General features: G+C 40.8%; 2 protein-coding genes across 5 annotated transcripts in view; one reads left to right on the forward strand and one right to left on the reverse strand.

The window, feature by feature from the left end:
- Positions 1-17,027, reverse strand: part of LOC308066278 (uncharacterized protein) — a 78,130-nt gene extending 61,103 nt beyond the window's left edge. Inside the window, exon 1 of the transcript XR_013929113.1 lies at positions 7,527-17,027. The gene's annotated coding sequence lies outside the window, so the exon portion shown is untranslated. The remainder of the gene's footprint in view (positions 1-7,526) is intronic.
- The window catches only part of CRADD (CARD and death domain containing adaptor protein), an 82,486-nt gene that overhangs the window by 23,350 nt on the left and 38,260 nt on the right, over positions 1-20,876 (forward strand). The window lies entirely within an intron of this gene.

Genomic DNA, 20,876 nt, shown 5'->3' on the forward strand with positions numbered 1-20,876 from the left:
AGGAATAGTTGCTCTTTTAAAGGGTTCAGTTTGCTCTATCAGCAAGCGTTGTTGCTGTTTTATGCTGTTCTCTCAGAATTTCTCATCCAAGGGACTTCTGGCACTTGAACTTCCCAAACTGTTCTGTAATTTACTCTGTATGGATTTTAATCTTTGTCCAGGACAGACCAACAAGCCATAAGAATTGTTTGGAAAAGGAATTTCCCCTTTTAGCTCAACAGCAAAAAATTATGTAAAAAAGTTCATGTAACTGTCTGCTCTGCTCCCATGAGTGGCTGAGATGGGCTGCAGTCACACATGCCATCTTATTGTTCTCCTCCTAAAAAATGTTACCAAAGAAAACGGGGTTTAGATGATTGTTTCCATGACAGTTGTGCCTGCAGAAAAGATGTTTAAACAGGGGACTCTGGTCTTGATCTGGACCATGACTAAACTTTGTCTGGATGCCAAACCAATATCCCAGAAATCTGCTGTCTCCTGAGGCCACGCATGATATCAGTTGCCTCTCCCCCTGGGGTGTCTCAGGGTAGCTGGAGCGTGCCACCCCCAGCTGCGTGCATGGCAGAGGGGACAATGCATGGCTTTAACTTCTAACTCTTGAGGGTTAACATTTTAAACTCTTCCCCCCTTCTCTTCAGCACTTTTCTGTATGGCTGTAGGGCTCTTTTCTTCATGAAAACCAAGGGCAGCAGGTTTGGCAAAATGGTGCCAGGACCTGGACATTTAGGCAAAACAGCAGAGAGGGTTGTTCCTGTGGAGAAGGAGCTGTTGGTACTGGGTCAATGGCAAAGGTGATGGTGGGATGTGGACAGCATGATCTGGAGACTAGTCCGTTAGCTCCCGCTTCAGACGGCACCCTCGCTGCTCAGATGGCCTATTCAGTTTTTGCCTTCCTTGACACGCAGGTCTCCATTTATTTGTGGTAGTGTGGAGGATTTTTATCTTTAAAGGACACTTTGGTAACTGTCATGTATTCATACACTTGGCTCACTTACCCCAGCTTAACTGTGCCTTTTTACAGCCCGTTTTGCAGGTCACAAACTGTCTTCTGATGTGCTGCTGTTGAGTTGTCTCTGAACCCCCCGTGTGGTCTTATCTATGTTCTGTTTTACGTTTGGCCTGATCTGGTGCACTTACCCGAATGCCATATGTCTTATGCTTCCAGAGACTGATCCTGTTGTAGTTTGAGGGCAGTAGGCTCCCTTCCCCTTTAAGATTACTGAATTTACTTCCTGCCCTTAAAAATCACTGTATATGGCCTCTGCAAAGGCTTCCTCCTCGAGCATCAAAAAACTATGCTAAGAGCCTTTGCTTATTTTTTTTTCAGTAGATGGCTTCTTCAAACCACTCCCAGATGTGCCATCCATCCAAATTATATCGGGCTGGTTAGTTTTAGAGCTTCTTGAGAAACACAAAAGAATCCCCGTTTTATTGAGATATGAATAAAACTTCTCCCATGAAAAATTCCTTCCCTGCCCTCTTAGCGTTAACAGTTGCTTTTAAGTTGTGGAGCACAAGAACGCTTGTTTTGGTATTTAAAACAAAAAAGAAATCGGGAGGAAAAATAGCTGTGTGTGTTGGTGCCCCCTTGGTTTCAGTTTGATGCTGTGTCGGTGGACACAGCTCAGCACAGCGTTAAGTGGGCAGGAGGTTGTTTTCTTTAGTCTTTTACATTTGCTGCCTTTTAACTCTCACTGTTTATTCTTTTTAATGGCTTTTAAAGATCATAAAGCAGCATGCCAAGGTGTTGAAACAACTCCCCTGGCCTATTCCACCAGTCACTCCCGTGTATTTCTAACCTATATTTGCTGTCAAACTTGTAGCTCCAATTTTTTGTATTCTGCTGATGTGTGACTGGGGCATGCATCTGAACCTTGCTGTCTTTGCTCGTTTCGTATCAAGTGCTGTGCAGCTCCTTTTCACTTCTAACCTTACTGAATCAGCATGGAGAGCTGTCTTCTGTTTACGTGGATGTATAAATATATCTACAATTATATATATGGTATATATACTGTAAGTAGCAGTGTGGTTACTGTTGGCTGCAGCATGTAAAAAACCTGCTTTTTTCCTGAACTGGTGTGCTGATAACGCCCAGGCCTCCTAAAATTACTTACTTTTCTTTGAGGCTTATCAGCACTCCCATTTCAGGTAGATTCTTTGATTGAGGCCAAATGCATGTTGTTCAGCTGCTGTTAGCTTTGTCGCAATGCTCCTGTCTTGAAATATTTTTCCCTTTACACCAAACTGTTAATTTTGTCTGTGCTTGTTTGGGTTTTTGTGCTGCAATCCGCTGAATGGTGCCTGCACCAGGAAAGCAGAATGATTTGGGAATTTTATTCCTAGTTCTAGCACTGATTTAAGGCACCTGGGGCAAGTGTTTGCTGGTCTGCTTTCCCTTATGTTCACTGGAGGCAATGATATTCATTTATGCATCTCCTGGAGCTGCTCAGCTGTGGTGTGAATGCACAGGGTGGATGGACCCACAGGACCTGCGGTAACTAGCTGCAGTGGGTATCATGGAGTACTTCTTAATCACTTTCTGTATATTTTTATTGTCCCCCTCCCAGGCCAGATGGATTTGAAATTTATAGTTCTGAGAAACTGGATTCCGTTGTTCATACTGTATGGCTCACCCCCCTTTTTTTTTCTTTGCCTCCCGGCCCCCCCAGTGTTGGGGTATCTAATTTAATAAAGGTTTCAATCAGCTGGAATATGCACATTGGAAATTGACAGACATCAGAGGCTTCCAGGGGAGGCCAGGCACATGAGACAGCTTTAGGAGAGAGAAAGAATGAGCCAACTGTAGTATAAAAGATGTCTAATGTAGTTAACATACAAATACCATACAGAAAAGGAATAGTCTGCTCTCTTTCTTCATTATGCTAGAATGTGATGGTGTTTCAGACCTCATTACATCTTTACTTTGACTGAGGTTTAATGCTTTATGAGAGGTGACAGGTTTGATGGCATCTGCTTTTCTGAGATTAAAAAAAATAAATATATCCACCTGCCTCTCCTTTCATTTGGGGCTTGCAAAGGGTTAAGGACTGCTGAATGCAGACATATATGGTGCTGTATTGATATTATGTACTTTGTAATAGAAAACAGAACTATCCAGGTCAAATATCAATAACATTCTATAAGCCTTTCTAGGAAAATATAATTAAAACCATTCAAAGCTGTTTCCCATAACTGAATTTACTGTGTCTTAATGACTTCAGTCCTGCATCTACAGCGTGATATTATTATTGATTTTTAGAGCTCTGCCTATTTTAAAAATGAAGAAAACACAAAATCAGGTGGTGGTATTCATTTTATTAGAAATCTTGCCCTCCTTTTCTCCCTGAAGCAGGGATCGTATTGAATTGTTTGAACAACAAAATGGTGGGGTAGCCCTTCAGCTGCTTTAAATTGTCACAGTCCCACTGAAAGCAGCTAAACCAGTGGACCATCAACTGAGAACCTGTCCCACATGCTGCATTTAAGCAACATACTCCTTTGCACCCAAGGCTACCAGTTACAGCACTACCTTTGGTTTTATTATCAAGCTACATTGACTTGTTTCATGTTGACTATCATGAATAGGATTTAGAGTAGGAAGTTCACTAAACTGCTTAAATATTTCAGACGGAATGAGTTTGCTTTTATAATTCTGTCACTCCTCCTCAAAGCAAATATTTTGTCATATCATCCACACTTAAATCAGGAATATATTCCTCCAAGCATATAATTTTCATGATAAATATATTTTGTATATTTGGTAAGTTCTTAAAACCTATTTGCTAGCACAGCCTCTTAAAAAAAAAAAAGTATATCATAGTCTTAAAAATTGAATGCTTATATAAAATAACTGATACTGTACCATTTTCATTAATTACATTTATTATGAGGACTTGTACCAAATATTAAGTATGTCTGTGTTTTTCACACAGATCTGCTACAGGAATAAGTTTTAGTTATAAATATTAATAATACGGAACAGTTTCTGCAAATATTACAAAAGCCTAAGAAAAATATTTTCTGGGTATAGTTTTGTTATTGTTCTTGGCAGTGGGTTGCTTAGCACTTTATGGTTATCACTATCACACAATATGTGATCAATATTTAAATTTTTGAAGAAGTCACATGTATGCAGATGTCTAAAATAGATGTGTATACACACCCCCACCCCCACCCCCCATATATATGTATAAAGAAGAAATGGGTGTAGAAACTTACAAGGAGTTTAAATGTTCTATTCCCATAAAATTCAGTATGCTCATGTAACGTTGGTCTGATTTTCCTAAGATCTGAAGTTTCCCAGAAGTCGGTAGTAGAAGTTGCATTGTAGAAGAGGGAAGAATTCAGACTGTTTCCTTTCTACTTGAATTCCACTATATTGGGTATATTTGTGGCTCAAATAGAGCATCTAGATTTAACATTAACTTCCTTTAAAAACATTCAGACATGGATATTTATTGGTTGTGACAGCCTAGAATATTTTTTAGTCCACTAATGTTTTATGTGCTTTTTTTATGTAGTTGGGGCTTAATTGTTAAAATACAGAGCACCCCAAATGTTCTAAGGCACACAGCAGCAGCACTTAGAAAAATCTGATGGTCAGTGGTAAATGTACTCTGAAGAGGAGATGAGGTAAAAGAAAAAAATTCTGAAAGTATTGAGAACTGAACAGGAATATTGTGTGTGGAACAACAAAAACTAAAATATTTTTTCCTTCAGCAAGTACCTTTTTACCTTATTATAACTTAATAGATATATGTTAAGTTGGTAGACAGAAAGGTTTCTGTATGAACCATATTTATATTCCTCGTGCTGTCAAAATTGCTATAATTCTGTGGCTGAGTTTTAAAAATTACATCCCAAAGATTATATGAGCTACTGTCCTTGTTGCTATTTGATCTGAATACTCAACTAGGAATTCATTTGGCTGAATTGTATCTATTTATTTTTTAGGTCATTTTAAGTCACCTGCAAGTTGTAGGCAGGTCTGAGTCATAATTTTTTTATTTATTTTTTTCAAAAAATCTCAGCATTTCAGTTTGAAATGCAGAATATTTTACACTCTAAGTATTTGTTTAATATTGTAATAACTGTGTGTTTTGATGTCTATATTTTCTGCTTGTGGTATTAGAAACTACATTAGTATGTAAAAGGAAATAAGAATAAAAAATTCAAAAGTCTGTAGGACTTTCATGTAATTTCCATTAGTTAATTCATGTAATTTCCATTAGTTAATTCATGTTATTTATATTTTCTTCATGTCTAGCTTAAGAATGGCTCTACAGTCTGGTTTTGGATTGTTGTGTGTCTTCTCTAAATATAAAGGTGGTGGTGGTAAAGTATTTACAGGAGGAATGTACAGGGGATTTTGATCTGTCCTGTTGTTCTCTTACCTTTAAACAAAACTGTTTACAGACACTTAAGAACAAGCCTACAGACTGGGCAGTCGCTATAGATTTTCACTTACACTATTCCCTCTTTTTCAAATCTGATAGTGCTGTGCTCTGTCATTTCAGGAATTACTGTTTACAAGCATTGTAGTATCATTAAATGTTCATTAAAACTTTGCTGTTTTAGCATACAGGTGGCAGTAGGAAGATTAAACCAAGCAAATGAGTATTACTAAAAGACGACAGGAAAAACAATCTGATTCTGACCTGCATCACTTGTTTTCACTGCAGTTTCCCCCCTGACCCCACATTTTTCACATAGCCCATGAATACTTGGAAAAAAACATTGTTAAATCAAATTTTTACATGCATCTATAAATTTGGCAGAGTCAATTACTTGCCTGGGCCTGCCACTTTTATATTTTTAACTCTGTTCTGACTTGCTATGAGAGAAGCATCCCTGCACTATGCAGAGGAATTGCAATTGCAGTAACATATGCAGTAGCATATTTTTTCCAGCTGCAAATTAATTATTCCCTTTATCTTTAGGATTATTGTGGAATGCTATGATTTTATGATTATTATCAGGCCTCTTGAGGTAGTCAGAATATTGTGTAATACTTTTATGAGTTCAGAGACTGTACAAGAGTGGTTAACGCATATGGATACACCCCCAAAGTTTCCAGTAACAATTACATTCCAAGGAAGGTGCTAAATATATTGCTACCAAGAATCTTCTGGTTTTTTCCTCCCTCAATCTTTGATGTCATTTAGGAGTGCCAAGAATTTTCACTTCACCTACTTAAAACATTTAAACGTGAATATAAAAATTTGCTTTAGATTTTTATCCTACCCAGGAAGCTTGATCCTGTGGCTATCACCTGGGAAAAATTCCCAGTGTATTAAATACAAGTCTTCCTTGTGTCAGGACTGCGGGAGCAGGGCTGGAGTTACAGTCAGCCCTTCGTGGTAAAATTATTCTGAGTTCACGCAAGGCTGCTGCTGTTGTTACTCTAGCTGAAAACTTTACTACAAAGGCAGAAGCCCTTGAAAATAAAGTTTGCAAGACCACTTGTTTACATTTTATAATTCAGAGATGAAAACTGGTTGCTGCTTTTATGGTCAGTGTTTTAATTTAGAGATGTATTAACCTTTTGAGGTTTTTGGCTTTTTTTTTGGGGGGTAGCACGTTCTTAATGTAATATTTTTATATGCACAGGCAAAGGCTGTAAAAGGGTTTGCAATTATGACATACCTCTTTAGGTCAGCGTTATACTTACTACACAGTTTCTACCCACGATTACTTTGTGAAGTGAGAGCAGATGATAATTGAGGTAGTTTGCAGGCAATAACAACCTGCGTTTTCTCACAGGAACCTCAGTAACAATGTGACATAATGAAGGTAAAAGCAAATTGAATTAGAAAAACAGCAAACATTGTGTTTTATAACCCAAAATAAAATTCTTCAGCAGCAACTAGTCCTGTAATGTAATCCAATCTGTTTTAATACTGAGATTTTTCCAAGAAAGCAGGAAACAGTAAAGGGTAAGGCTTTCAAACCTCTGCTGTTTCGTTTACAGATCCCTTGTGTTAATTTAATGCTTCTAGGGAACTGGGGCTCTTTCTTTTTTCTCAGAATCCCTTCTCTAGGAAATACTGAGTGGTGTGGCGCTGAGGAGCAGTCATGGTTTACAACAGATAAGCCAAAGGACCTGGCTTCAAATTCCACACTTCTCTGAGAAAACAAAACATGCCAATGCGTGCTTCTCTCTAAAGTGGATGATTTCTTGCTAACATGCTACAGAAAATTTACCTTAGAAGGAGTTTAGCAGACAGTCTTTAGGGCCTTGATTCTCTTCCCCTTCTCCTGTCCCTCCGGTGCATGCACCAACATCTAGCAGTTCTGGACAGTCAGGTTTTTTAAGCATAAAAGATAAATATTTATAGCTATTACTTTTGGAGCATTACCCTGAGAGTTTTACTGGCACAAAACTTCACGCTTCTGCTGGTGTGACCGTGCCAGCTGGAGCCCCGGCAGAGGGGCAATGCCTGCCCCTTCCGAAACCTTGCCTGTGCGCTTTCCGCATGCTTGAAACACCACTTCCCGCCCCCCCCCCCCGAAGCAGAGACACCCACCTGGACAACTGGATTTTGCGTCTAAAACTGATTTTGTCTGGAAAAAAGTAGAACGAGTCGCTTGCAAAAACCCAGCCTGGCTGATGTCAGCCGTGTGCTTGTTAGCAGCCCTGCAGCTGCAGCTTTAGGAGATGCCTGGGCAATGCATGTTTTAGTCTCTCGCTGTTTCTTTTCCTCATTTTGCTGATTCAAAAAAAAAGGGTTCATAGTGTGATTTCTGAAATTAAACCAGCCCTGGCTTCTGGGGTTTTGTGGGCAGCGAGGCTTTGGGGTGTAAGTTGCGGGGCTTGGGCAGAGGGGGCCGTGGGGTGCCCTGCGGCGGGTGTCAGTGAGCTCTTGCTGGCGGTCCCTCAGCGGCCCCCGCCGCCTGGCCCACACATGCTGAGGGAAGAGTGGCTGCTGGGAGCGAGCGGAAGGAGACATCTGGAAGGGGACCATCGCTGCGGACACAGCTGGGGACCCACTCCTGGTCTTCAGAGGGGCAGGGGACAACAAGATGTGTGGAGGAGAAGGAATAAAGGAGGCACAGCAGGAAGGTACAGCAGCCTGACCCCAGCCGCCTGTGCTGCCGCTTCTCCCACAGACTGAACATGGCATGTGGGCGAAACAAGGGAAACTGAGGCTAGGAAGGGGGAGAAGTTCATATCCCTCCCCCCCCCCCCCCCCCAGTATCTGAAGCAGTAATTAAGACTTTGTGTTAATTGACAATAAAGTGAAATAAGTAAAATGCCCAGAGTTGTTTTGCCTGCAAGGGGAAGGGAAAAGCAAAAATTAATAGCATGCTTTGTAACCAGCAGGCTCTTCTGTCTTTGGCTGTAGTTTGCCTGGCATGAGAGGAGATTTTCAGGAACTTTGTTCTTGTCGTGGTGCAGAAGATCCTGGTAGACTGATTCTTTTCCTCAGGCCATTCATTTTTTCATTACTGTGTAAAGGCAGGGAGAATATCAAAGGCTGAGCTGTATCCTCTCACAGTCCCAGGGTAGGCCGAAAGGATTTCAGATTCATGGGCCAGGAGCAAAGATTTGACAAAAGGGAAGAGCACTTTCCTATAGCATCTGTCCTTGGTCCCAGCCCATCCCTGGTGCCATACAGCTTTGGAAAGAAAATTTAGCAAACAGTTGTAGGTGTGCCATGGAGAATCCTGCTGCCAGGCCAGGGCAGGTGCAGCTCCCCTAGAGTCATAGTCATGGTTTAGGCTTATGGCTGTGAAACTGGTAGTATCAGCACCAGAGTGGGATGTCACGGTGCTCTAGAGGTTCCCCAAGATCAAGGAAGTATCTTGGGAATCTTCTTGAGAGACAGCTGTTACTCCCATATAAGAAGAGGGAGACAAATCTCATGCTGCAACAGATAAAGCACTGCCCTGATTTTCTTCCTAAACCTTCTTTCCTGAGTTTTATATAGGAGGGAGAGCTCTGCATCCATTTCATCAGGTTCAGTTTACGCTTGCAATGTGCATTAGATAGCTAACATTGAGGACTGCTGGGAGAGAAAGAAAGAAAAATGAGTGCTGATTTTAGAGGGTATTAACATGCTGAATAATGTGCTGCTCAGACTTGTAGCTATTTTAGAACTTCTCTTTTCATTTTCCTTTTGCAAAGGTACTGGAAGCCTGCAAAGAATTCTTGATGATGCCAGCATGTTGCCCCTACCAATTATGGAAACAATGAAAAACAAATTGGCTAGTCGAAAATTTGCAAAATAAACTTCTTCTCCCATCCGTGCTGTTTCCAGATTTTTCTTTTGCTCTGTCATCCTGGTGTGTAGGCCGCTCAGGATTGGCAGGTGTTGTACAAAGTATCACTGATTTCTTCTGATCTTTGAAAAAGTGTATTTTGTATGTATTTTTTGTGTGAACAGACTTTGAAAAAATATGAATATAAAAATAATCTAAGGATGGATATGAAAGATATGAAGCCAGGCCAAGATCTATCTGTCTCAGCAACCAGTTTCTGATTAAGATCAGTAGCCCAGTGCCTGAGGGAAAGCTGCAAGAAGAGGACCTGCCCATAGCAGTAGGTACTTACCATGTTCTTCCTGCAGGCTGGGGCTTGGAGGCTCCATGAGCTGCAGTTTGTATCTTGGTGTTGTCTAGCCCATCTGGATTTTCTCTCCCTTAATTTGAGAATATGCTTGTTGAAATCTGGTGCCAGGAGATTTTGACAGATTTAACTTTTGGCCTGCTTTCCCATTTGGTTGCATTTGATGCACTTCTGTTCCTCAAACATAGTTGGCTTGAAGGAGAGAGAGCAGTATACTCTCACTAAGGATGTAGCCTGTGATGACCAGGTAATAAAAAACATCTACCTTCAAGCACAAAAGGAAGTTCCAGTTCTACAAAGTGATGCAAGCAGAAAGACCCTTCCTCTTTGGCTTTCCTATCCTCTTCATTCACCAGGGCTTTTCCTAGGCTCAGGAGACCAAAGTGAGCCTTTTCTGCTTTTAGGGTTGACTCTGTGAAGTCACATAGTGAAACTGTTTTAGTCTGACAAATGCTTCTGATAAAGGATAATGGCACCCGACTGCCTGAGCATGCCAATTTGGTGTTATTTACATAAAGCCTTGCATAAAGGCTTGAAGATTTCCCTTTATTGGCTGATACACGATGCACAACAAACCAGCTGCACATGTGAAAGGGCAATGTCTGTCTGTCTGTCTGTCTCCCTGTATAAAATAGTCCCCAGCAGTGTTACTATGAGTGGCTGCCTTCTGGCTGGCACAACTTTCAGCATTGATTATTTTTTTTCTGGGTAGGATTAATCTGCACCATTTGTGTAGTTGTTCTGCAGTAACATGAAATGATATGTGCTGTGATATGGAAGTTGCTTAAAACAGGCAATCTTCCAGATCTGTCAAAAGCTGCTTCATTGACTCTGCTGCTTCATCTCTTTGCTAATTTCTTGGCAGTCAGAAGGAAGATAATAAAACTGTGCTCTTTGCATACCAGGCGGGTAGAATTTGTCCTGCGTCATATTAAGTAGTGCTTATTACTTCATATCTGCTGTGGTTTTATAAATGAAGATAAAAGTTTGTAGATGTTTGATTCACAGGAGGTAGAATGGGTTTCCATGTTGCCCTATAGGTTGTAATAATAATAATGATGATGATGATATGATGATAATCAGCAAGAAAATTATGAAAGGCTCCCATTACAAAATATGGATTAAACCAAGTCAACTTTTATGCACATGTGGTAATCCTTGTTTTCACAAAAACTTCTTCAGACACGCAGCAGGGGGTTTTGCTCACATGGAAATCCTTGGGTTTTATCCTGTTTACTTTTGTTATGTTTTTGAGAGGTATGAAGTTGAATAAAACTAGCATTTTCAGACACACCTTCAAATGTAGAGTATATTCTGTGAAGAGTGAAGATGTTAAAGATTAAGTTAAAATGTATGTTTTCTTTTTATTTAAATATAAACAATATGACTAAATTTGACCTTTGAACTTGAAGACTGGGGGTTATTAATATGAGGGTCTGTGATTGACCGTGTGAAGTGTGGTTACAATTGCATTGCCTTTCATTTACATATAATTCATTTGCAAGTCAGAGCTTTGATCTTTCAGGTTGATACAGACCTAATATGATTGATATGTCGACTTCTGCCATGGTTGGGTTCCAGATTGTGCGTGATTTTACTTGTAAAAGTGCAGCCCAGTCAGCTGATGGAGCCAAATTCATCCTGCATGATCTACTCATTGGTCGCAGTAACATGAGAAATGTAAAATGAGAACTGGCCCCATTGTTCTCGGCAATCACCCTCTCCAGGTGTGGAAGCTTCAATATGTAGGGCAAGGGAAAAAAAAAGATGAGTATTTTGCTTTTACAGCTAGCAAATTAAGCAGCAAAATGAATGATTTCCCTAAAGTTTATGGCAGATTCAGGAACTGAACTATTAAGTCCCAGGCCACTGTCCTAACCACAGATGGTTTTTCCTATCATCAATTAAATGAAATTTGAAAGCTTTCGAGGCTCTTTTTCAGGGATACCTCAGAGCTAATGGCACTGGTCCATCTTAACCTGTGAGCATTTTAATGTCTGGTATCTATTTTATTTAAAAATTTTCAGGAATTTAACTTTTGAGATTAAAGTCTCCTACTAGCTCACTTTTGAATTCTTCTGTAGTCCCAAAAGAAGAGAGAAATTGCTGTTTCCCCTGCAGAGAATTACTTGAGGTAGTATTTCAAAACCATCAGTGTGTGTTTTCTAGAAAACCTGGTAAAATAATTCTTTAGATTCCTGAAAGATTGCAATGCTATATTAGTTCTAAATATGTTTTTTTTCCTATTGTTCTTGCTTCCGTCCTTGTTTATAAACCCAGGGGCTTTTCTTCTGCTCTGGAGATTAGGTGGCACAGAGGTGAATGTGTTAAAAAACCCTAAATTCTTTTGCAGTACAGTTGTACATGTCTGAACATTAGATTCCAGTGGGCATGAAGAGTAGGTATCACATTATTTGCATTGAATTTTCACTTGGAATCTGGAATTGGATTTGGGGAATTTTACCAAAATACATAACTCCAGAATGCATGAACTTTAAACTGTTTCAATAATTCCTCATTTTTATAGTTATCACTGTTCCTAATGAATTTGCTACAACTTACTTTAGTGGTTTTCAGTGTGCTGGCTGGGGTTCCAGGATACTTGTTGTTTATACATCATAAAAACACCATGCTGTCTTTCAACAGAAAGGTTTTCCTTTTAACAATCCTTTTAAGTACATTTCATGAAGCAACAAAGACAGTCATTAAAAGACAGCATTGCATAACTTCTGCCAAGTTTCAGTGAACAAATTTTTATTTAAATTAGGAATGGAAAAGATTTCCTAAACCTAGTATTCATTCTCTTACTGTTCCAGGCAACCTCCTCCTGCTATGCCATTCGCAAAGTGATCACAATCCCATTAAGTTCTTTGTCTTCACTACTGTTATTAAAAATATGTTCCAAAACCTCACTGTGGTCAGACTAGAAGTCTTCTTCTAACTTCAGCCTGAATTTCATTGTGGCCTGTTTATATCCACTTGTTCTTGAGTTAACATTGCCATTTTGCTTAAATAGCTCTTCTACTTCCTCTGCAATATATTTATAGAAAAAAATCTTGCAGCCCTGTCAGCCTGCATCTTCTGAGGCTAATGAAGCCAAGCTCCTTAGGCCCTCTTCTCATGTAGGAGAAGCTTGTCTGTTTGCTTGACCACCCCAATAACCCTGCTTTGCACCAGTTTGAGGCCAGTTTCCTTCAATGTGAGTAGTGAAAAACTGCTCAGTGCTCCAGGTGAGCTCTTGCTTTGCAGAGCAGGAGCACTGCAGTGATCTTTGTCTAGCAGAAGCATATCTGATACACTTTAGCAGTGTCTTTGTCTTTTATGATTAGATCAGAGTGACACTCTGATCTGTGTGTTCAGTTTCCAGTTTATAGCAGAAATTTTGATTCCAGTCCTTTTGTTTGTGATCTTGCTTTTTCAGTTGCATTTCTATAGCAATGCTTCATGACCTCAGACAGTTCTTCTTATTTGATAACTCCACAGGCCAGGTGATTATTTAATAAACTGGTTTATTTTAGTTTATCAGACTTGCCCTTTTGAAGTCCTGAACTTTTATTACAGGCATTTTGCTTATCTGTCTGTTTAGTTTAAACAACAGTGAATAATAGTCTCACAACTCATGATTATTTTCTTAATACAATTGTACTGCAGATATCTTTGCTGTTCCCCAAGCCAACCCTAAGAATACCCACAGACCCTCTTGTTTAACCAGTGTTTGGTAAAGAAGTACATAGGATCTCACATGCAGAAATAACTGGGACCCTGCTATTACTAGATCCAGTTGTTCTGCTGTCTGTATCTCATAATGTAAACTCTTTTTTCTCCTAGGAATTGGGTCTTTTGAATGTCAGGTAAAAATTTTTTCGGGGAAAAATGGAAGACATCTGCTGCAAAGGAAATGAAAGTCTACTGCTAAGTGTCTTTCTCCTAAATGCTTTTTGTATTATCAATGCTATTCCTTCTTATCACATTGCTATTTATATGATTCATGTTCAGTTCTTGTTCATAATTTTTATTACTGTTTCTGTCTTTCCTGAACGCAGTCATATCCTAGTCCTGACTGAATTTTTTTGTTATTCCTGCAACATATTTCTTCATATTTTGCACCAGCAATTAAAATTCCACTTTTTCTTTTCTGGTCCATGGCCTAAGTATTAGTATATAGACTTTTTTCTTGTTTCTCACTAACCTCATCTGTTTCCCTTACTTACTGGATTAGGCATAATCCTGTATTTCCTCTCAATTACTGCACTCTGCAGTACTGAATCTGTTTTCTTTCTCATTTTTTACTCAGCTGATGTTCCTTTGCCCATAGCTGTATCTTTTAAGTGCAACATTTTTCAGGATAATTTTTAAACCTAAATCCATATCCTATATCCATTTGATATGCCATTCTTATTTGTAGATCCAGTCAGATGACACTTTTTCAGCCTTGTTAAGGACAGTCTCCCATCATGTCTACCTTCTTCCTCTTCCTGGTGTTGGTATGAATCTGACTCCTTTCTCTTCCATCTTTTCTCCTGTCGGTGAAGCATTCTGTTCACTGTGTTACCTGCAGTCTCTAGTACACTGTCAGGATCCAGTCCCTCAATGTTTCTGTTCTTTCTTCTTCTTGTAATGCTATTTTTCTCATGTTCCCTTTCTCTCCACTGTTTGTGGGTCTCATTTTCTGCTTATGTGATCACCCTTATCTAGGAAATTTTTCACAGAATCATAGAATTGTTAAGTTGGTAAAGACCTTTAAGATCATTGAGTCCAACTGTTAACCTGGCACTGCCAAGTCCGCCACTAAACCATGTCCCTAAACACCATGTCTATACATCTTTTAAATACCTTCAGGGATGGTGATTCAACCACTCCCCAGGGCAGCCTGTTCAATGTTTGGTAACCCTTTTGGTGAAGAATTTTTTCCTAATATCCCATCTAAACCTCCTCTGGTGCTACTTGAGGCCATTTTCTCTTGTCCTATTGTTACCTGTGAGAAGAGACCAACCTCCACCTGCCTACAACCTCCTTTCAAGTGGTTGTTGAGAGCAGTAAGGTCTCCCCTGATACTCCTTTTCTCCAGCCTAAACAGCCCCAGTTCCCTCAGCCGCTCCTCACGGGCCTCGTTCTCTAGACCCTTCCCCAGCTCCGTTGCCCGTCTCTGGACACGCTCCAGCACCTCAGTGTCCTTCTTGCAGTGAGGGGCCCAAAACTGAACACTGGATTTGAGGTGTGGCCTCACCAGTGCCCAGTACCGGGGGACAGTCACTTCCCTGGTCCTGCTGGCCACACTGCTTCTGATACAAGCCGGGATGCTGTTGGCCTTCTTGGCCACCTGGGCACACCGCCAGCTCATGTCCAGCCGGCTGCCAACCAGCACCCCCAGGTCCTTTTCCCCAGGCAGCTTTCCAGCCGCTCTGCCCCAAGTCTGTTGTGGGTTTGTTGTGACCCAGGTGCAGGACCCAGCACGTTTCCTTGTTGAACCTCATACAATTGGCCTCAACCCATTGATCCACATGGTCCAGATCCCTCTGAAGAGCCTTCCTGCCCTCAAGCAGATCAACAGTTCTGCCCAACTTGGTGTTGTCTGCAAACTCACTGAGGAGAATCCCCTTGTCCAGATCATCAATAAACATATTAAACAGAACTGGCCCCAGTACTGAACCCTGGGGAACACCACTTGTGACTGGTCACCAACTGAATGTAACTCTATTCACCACAACTCTTTAGGCTCAGCTGTTCAATGAGGTTTTTTACACAGTGAAGAGTACACCCATCCAAGCCAGTTTCTCCAGGAGAATGCTGTGGGAGATGGTGTCAAAGACTTTACTGAAGTTCAGGTAGACAGCATCCACAGCCTTTCCCTCATCCACTAAGTGGGTCACATTGTCATAGAAGGAGGTCAGAACCTGCCTTTCCTCAACCCACGCTGTCTGGGCCTGGTCTCCTGGTTGTCCTGTACGTGCTGTGTGATGGCACTCAAGATCATCTGCTCCATAACCTTCCCCAGCACAGGCAGGCAGGCCTGTAGTTTCCCAGATCCTCTTTCCGGCCCTTCTTGTAGATGGGCATCACATTTGCTAACTTCCAGGCAACTGCGACCTTCCCAGTTTAGCCAGGACTGCTGATGAATGATGGAAAGTGGCTGGCTGAGTGCTTCTGCCAGCAACCTTGGTACCCTCAGGTGGATCTCATCAGGCCCCATAGACTTATGTGTGTCTTTAATTAGTGTAGCTGGTCACTGACCATTTCCCCTTGGCTTCATTCTGCTCCCCATTCCCCTGTCTTCCAGATCAGGGGGCTGGGTACCCAGACAACAACTGGTTTTAATATTAAATACTGAGACAAAGAAGGCATTAGGTACCTCAGTCTTTTCCTCATCTTTTGTGGCTACATTTTTGCCTGCATCCAGTAAAGGATGGAGATTCTCCTTAGCCCTCCTTTTGTTGCTAATGTATTTATAGAAACATTTTTTGTTGTCTTTATGGCAGTAGCCAGATTAAGTTCTAGTTTGGGCTTTGGACCTTCCATTCTTGCTGTGTAACATCATGACGTCCTTATAGTCCTCCTGAGTTGCCTGCCCCTTCTTCCAAAAGTCATAAACTCTCTTAGTTTCCCTGACTTCCAGACCAAGGTCTCTGTTCAGCCAGGCGGGTCTGCTTCCACACTGGCCAGTTATTGGAATTTATTGAATTGCTTAATAGAAAGACTTACACTAAGGAGTTGCACACAGCATAGTGAAAGTTGGTAAAAGTTATATTGATAAAGGTTTCTTGTTACTGTATTAAAGGATCATCTGACTACAATGTATACCAAAAAGAAAAGCGTACCAGCATTGTAGGAAAGTGTTTTAATATTTGAACTGTAGGTATTAACAGAGATACATTAAAGCTGCAATTTCAAAGAATGTTTTCTTTTCCTGAGAAATGAAGGTACTTCTATAAATTAACTTTTTCTGGGTGAAGCTGCCGGAAAATCCAAGTAATAGACAACAGCAACATATTCCTTTAGTATGGCTGATTCTAGTAAGATAAATTCTCATTGTATGTTTGAGCCTGAAAAAAGTGCAGGCAACATTCAGAATGATTTCTTATCATTCATACAAATCTTTTACAGTAATTGAGAAATTATTAAAGCTTGTTTGTTGGTTGAGTCACAGTCAGGGCTTTACGTTTTCATTCTTTCTCAAGTTGGAGGATTTTTTTTTAATATAAACCAGCATAATTTAGAGCTTTTGACAAATTAGTGGATGATCCTCCCTCTCCAGCAAAACTGATGCTAAAAACATACTAAAGTATAGAATATTGATGAATTATTTCAGTCTGACAGTTGAATAACAGACCAAAATTTGTGTTACAATTGCAGGTGTTTCCTGTAGCTGAGTATGAAATTAAGTACGTTTTAATTAAGTTACAGTTGCTATTTATTGAGCTTTTGCTGTTCCTAGGTTTTTTTCTCAGTTACTCTTACTGTTTTCCAGGAATTCTGGAACTAAGAAATGTTCTACTTAGAATTTGAAAACATAAACCCTTTGATTCGGTGAGTTTGTTTTTAAGTTTGGAAAGCAGTGAAATAGAGGTTTCTAATTTGTTCCTCTATGTACTATCTTGTAAACTTGTAATTTAATTGCACTTCATGGAGCGAAAAACCACAAACAGTAAATGCAGATACATTCTTGCAACATTAAACAAACAAACATTGCCATCTGAAAGAGAGTGATTTTAATAACAAAACAAAAAAAGGAAGGGGTAAGTAACTACATAATAAAAATGGAAATTTTTTAAAAACAGAAATTATGTAATAGCTTGTTGCCATTCTCCTCTATGCTTGAATTAAACATATCTGCTTTTTATTCTCACTGACTTCTGTGAAAGTAGGAAGTTCCTTTTTTCCTGTCATTTTCCAATTAAGTTATTTTTCACATTAAACATGCCTAAACTTGACCTTTTTCTCATTTTATTCTTACACTTTTCCACCTCTTTCCTCAGAAGTATTCTATCTTTAGTCCTTTTCTGCATTTTTTATATCTTTTCCACCCTCATTCTTCTTTTCTCAGGTCCCAAGTCCAGGGATGCTTGGTATTCAGAGGAAACCACGACAGTATTTTCCTTAGGCTTGCAGGTCCCATCCTGTTCTTAGTGAGGAAAAAGTAAAAGACATCTCTCCCTCAGTCACCTGCACTGGAGGCTGCAACCAGAAACCTCTTATTAATGTCTACTATTAAAAAAAATATTTTACATGGAAAAAAAAAGAGAGAGGGAAGGAAGTACTAGCCTAGTAAATGTGAAACACAAGCAGGTTTCACATCAGCAGAATTCAGGCTTGGTTGTAGGAACTGAAATTCACTTGCCTTGTTATCTCAGAATGTGTCTCAGCCACCAGGCCCTATCTTGTTGGGTTTTAATACCCAGTGCAGCTCTCCTTCTCTTTTCAGGGTCATGATAAGCACTCCTGGGAAAAGATGAAATAAGTAGCCTGTGAAGTTAAGTACAGTTTAAGGTAAATAGGCTGGTTATTACATAATGTAAAATGATATAGCTCCGCTAATCCTGCTTGGGTTTACAACAGTTTCTGCCATTTGAGAGAAGTGAACAATGTCTTTGGGGAAAGATACTGAGCGCAGCTTAAATGAGTTGTCAATCAAGAGTACAAGTGCTCTCCCAGCAGTCAGTCAGTGCACGGCGACAAATACTTCATTTATCACAGCCCAGGTTTAATTTGTGAGTAAGAATTACTGATATGTGCCAAGAGGATCTTTTCTGACAGTCTGTAATGGGAAAGCAGGTCCAAAACTGTTAGCAGAATCAGCTCTTCCACAGCTCCGCAGAGGGCTCTCCGTTTCCCTTTGCATCAGGCCTGGGTCTCAGCAGCTTCTTCTCCAGCAGACACGGGCCACTCTGAGCCCTTATCTTGCCACACTAAAATGGCCCTCAGAAAGCTAAGACTTGCTGCCTCCCAGAGCAACACCTGCCTACTCCTTGTCCTGGCCTGCATCCTGGGATATGTTCCAGACTTCTCCCATTTGAGGGCCAATGCCATAGCATACACTGGCTGTGTACTGTTAGCCAAGCAAATTATAAGCAAGCAGTACATAATGCCAGCATTTCTTTGAGGTTCTGCAGTGTACCTTCGGAACCAGACACATGATTACCCATTCCAAGATATAATGCTGCTCTTTTAGGTTGATGGGCTGTCTTGAATATTGCTTTGCTCTTCTGTTTCTTGCATTTTCCTGGGTAAAAGCTTTTCCTTTGCTCCAGCTGAGTTTCTTCAATAGGTTCTAATGATAAGGCAATCTCCTTTCTGATAGCTGGTGTGTGTTGACCATAATAAATTAAATTCTGTTTTTGTCAGTGCTGAGAAAACTACATTCCTGTTGATATGCACGCTTTTGCTTGACATACTAGTGTGTCTAGACTAGCTTGAGTCTGGTGACAGGAGTAACATCCATTTTCTCACTTCATTGTAACAGGTAGCTTGAGTGAAGCTCTGTATTTGCAAGGCATTTCTTCTTCCTAACCTGCAATTTTCTCCCTGCCAAGCAGCAGCACAGTTGGCTTTTTAGTGCAGATTTACTTACAATGCTGATATCAGTTGTTTTTGCTTTTTCCATCAGGTTCCCTTTGAATACTAAAATTCCAATATTTAAGATTAGTTACTTAAACCTTAAGAGTTTTCTCACATTTCATGATACTGTTGGTCAGAAGTCTCTGGCTACCTGAAATGTGTAAAAAAAACAAGAATGAAAAAAAAAGACAATCTCTCCATAAAATGTCTGTGCTGGTGCTGCTGGGAGCAGGCGTTGATGTTGGATGTGGTAAATGCCTGTGCTGTCTTGGAGAGTGATTTTTTTATTTGAATGTCTTCTTGGTAATTAACTGAAAATATGAGAGTGTATTCCCCAGTGGTGAAATGTGTTTTAAATGTGATGTAATCTGCACAACACCTTTCAAGGAAGGGGCATGCTGGGTCCTTGAAGCTGTCAAGCAATTTGTACAGGACTCGGTGCTGGCTGCCATCGCCACAGCCCTGCTGCACTTGCACATCTCTCAGGAAAAGGCCGCAAATCACTGCTCTTACGATGTCCTGTGTGGACAGTGCCTCTGCTGGCACCTGCTAGGTCTGTCCCGAGCTTGTTATCCTCTTCTCCCCCTGGAGCCTTCTTTTTCTTGGAACACACCACAACTTTTTCTCCCATTCAACAATGTTGACCACAGAGGTAGTATAAGATAAACTATCCAAAATACAATAACCCAGAGGTGCCCAGTGCTTTTTCCTGCTGCCTGTTGTCTGAATGGCCACCCCCCATCTGCGAGGCTGTGCCAGCAAGTTCATCTGCCAGTCTTTACAGCTAGTGGGCCTGTGAGGACGAGAGACCTCAGAAGAGAGGCTGATTCAAGGCTGTGCAGTGGCTCATCTTGCACCCCAAAACAGCACTGAGAAACCACCTCCCTTCTCCTTTGTCTTTGCCTTGTGCATAGTGTAAATTGCATGGATTTAGCAGAATGATGAATCTGGCTTCAGGGCTGTGGTGGCTTCTACTGGACAGTGAGACCTGTGCTGGATCCTGCTTACTCAGCAGCAGGGTCTCCCCCCTCTTGGTGATACAGTGTACCCCCAACCCCACCCAGGTACCCAGTATGGAGCATAGAGAAGAGATGCTAATTCCCTAGAGGGGAAGACAATGGTGTAATGGAGATATATATTGGTGCCTTCCTTTGAAAGCTCTTCATGACTTCCTTTGTGATTTCCCTCAAGCTGCACATGCTTTCACTCCCTGGTTTCCAGACCCTCAGTCCCTTCTATTAGACCTTCTCTGGGCCTTGAGTGTGGTCATGGCCTCTGTCCTCACCCATCTCCCTTTCTGAACACTCCCAAAAACATCCACTTCACTTTCCAGCATGCACAGATGCTGTCACAGTCTGATGGATCTGTTCGCTCTTCCTTTGCATTTCTTTCTGGAATGAGCTAACTGTTCTGCTCAGGAATACTTTGTACATGCTTAGGGCTCTTCCCAGGCTTCAGGAAGAAGCCAGCATCTGGATTATCTCAGTGCTTGAAGCAACCTGCAAAAGAAAAATCTGTTTCTTGTCCTCTGAATGAAGAATAGCCACTTCTCTGAAAAGAAGTTTCCCATAGCTTCCTTGTGCATAACGAAAAATAAGCTTTCCTTTTTTTTGCTTAGCTGGAAGGCGGGCCTGGATAGTTGAGGAAAGATGTGGTCACAATCCTACATAATCCTTTCCAGCTCTTTTGAAGGAAGATCTTTGTCTTTACTTTTTTTCTCTCCTGCTGTTAACTGTGCCTACCACTCAGTGTCTTA

This window comes from Falco punctatus, assembly GCF_963210335.1.
Source record: "Falco punctatus genome assembly, chromosome: 6".
Taxonomy (NCBI): Eukaryota; Metazoa; Chordata; class Aves; order Falconiformes; family Falconidae; genus Falco; species Falco punctatus.